The sequence below is a fragment of the Arachis duranensis genome, chromosome 9 (assembly GCF_000817695.3).
Source record: "Arachis duranensis cultivar V14167 chromosome 9, aradu.V14167.gnm2.J7QH, whole genome shotgun sequence".
In the NCBI taxonomy this organism is placed as follows: Eukaryota; Viridiplantae; Streptophyta; class Magnoliopsida; order Fabales; family Fabaceae; genus Arachis; species Arachis duranensis.
In genome coordinates, this window is record NC_029780.3 from 21,207,116 (window position 1) to 21,209,342 (window position 2,227).

The following is a 2,227-nucleotide window of genomic DNA, read 5'->3' on the forward strand; positions in this document are numbered from 1 at the left end:
CTCTCGCTTTGAGTTTGGTTCTAACTTTGTTGAAGGAAATAGAAACCACAGTAGGAATATGCATCAAGGTCAGACCAATAAAGGATGGATAGAGCCAAGAGGATCTAATCAATCCTTTAGGCAACAACACCCTCCAAGATATCATGGACAACGACCATTCTACAATGCATACCCAACTGATAGATTCGGTGGATTGCCTTGTAGCTACCAACAAGCTCCACCCTGTGCTCAGAGACCATCCTCTTGACATAACTTTGAACCACCACACTCACAAGCTTCTTTTCACCATTCACTACCACATGATCCTTATCCACCTCAACACCAATCTAATTACTCCCAAGAGCCACCACTCCCTTATACACCATGTTCACATCCATCAAAGCCAGAATCACAGGTTCGCCTCGAAGAATCAATAAACCAATTCAATACAACCCTTCATCAACTGGAGTGGGCAATAAATCAACTATCTTCCAGACGTTCAGCTACTCAACAGACCCCATGGTTTCATGTGGAGAATCTAATGAAGAATGTGTTCTGAAGAAGACACAAGAAACTCCGGTGGACAGCATAGAACATAACTTCATACTGGAACAAGTAGAGGACGCTGTCATTGTAGAAGAAGAAGAGTTGGTTGAAGATTTAGGAGATGCTGAACCTCCATAGGAATACAGAGTCATGGAAGACCCCGTCAAAGATGTTACAACTGACGCCAAAGAGGATGTTGCACAGCCTCTAATGCAAATATCTTATGAAGAACTGGACGGAATAACCCAGGACGCAGGTTTCCTTGATGATGATGATCATGAATCCTGTTCTCTTAGTGACGAACTTGCATCCTCAAGTGAATTCTTTGAGACAGAAGAATCTTTCCCGAGTGAACATGAAGATGATGCTGAGATAGATTTTTCTCAACCTCCAATATATGACTTGAGCGATGATGAGGGAGAATTTGAAGACTCTGATCAAGACATGGTTGACATAAAAGAAAATTGCAAAGAAGTGGAGGAATTCACTGAAGACCATAAGGGAGTAGATCTTGCAGAACCACTGAAAACATTGATCCCAAGGCCATTACCACCCAATACAGACTTCAAGTGGGTAAAATCCTTGACTCTTATCTTTATTTTTCCACTTGAATACGGTTTGCTTGAAACAGATGGCCAGCTTAGAGCTCTCTGCGGCTTTAAGAGTAAAAGTGAAATGGCTCGTACTCAGAGCGGGTGCACAAGGTTCAATAAGGTTCCACGCTTCAACTCGAAGTGCACGGATTGGTATCATGCTCAATTTAATGGATCACGAAGAACGTCTGGTCACCGTGGTGAGAATCTAATTTCCAAACCGCCCGGATGGAGAAGTATAGATCAAAACGAAAGCGGATTTGGAACCAGAGTTTGGGATCCTGGAGAATATTCTGATATTCATCACTCCGGGAGCCTGAAAATTTGTTTGAAGCTGCTCAGAAGCTTTACATGCCTAGTTTGGGACCCCGGAGGATATTGGCATTCCAAGCATTGGTGGAGATTTCTGGATGAATTTAAACATAAGTCGCCATAACAAGAAGCTCAACCAATGTCCAACTTAAGGACTTTAACCAAAAGTGCTAAGTGGGAGACAACCCACCATGGTATGATCGTCCCTTTTTCATTTTTTTATTTAGTCTTATTTGTCTTCAAGTTTTATATTATTTTATTATATTGAACCTGGAGTTTTGCATATCATTCATATTAATCATTGCATTCTGCATACTGCATATTTACATCCCTGCATAATAAAAAAAAAGGGAGTGGGACGCGACCGCATCACTCATGCGATCGCGTCAGTTGCGATAAAACACCTCCCACGCGTCTGCGTCAATCACGCGGTCGCGTGACCTGGAAATCGGCGTAAAGATCCAACGCCCAGAAAGTTGGGCTGGAATCGTGTGGCCATTGTGCTTTTCGCACAAAAAACCCACGCGATCGCGTCACATGCAGATACACTAACCCACGCGACAGCGTGAGCGACGCGATCGCGTCGCGCGGATTACACACCACCGCAAAGGAGACAGAGAGTTGCGCTGACACGACGTTGGAATCGTGCATTTAGCACAATTTCCAGCCACGCGATCGCATGCCTCAGGCGATCGCGTCATTCCCTCTTTTACCCATTCCATGCGATCGCGCAACCCACGCGATCGCATCAACCCTACTACACCCCAGCCACGCGACCGCGTGCTCCACGCGATCGC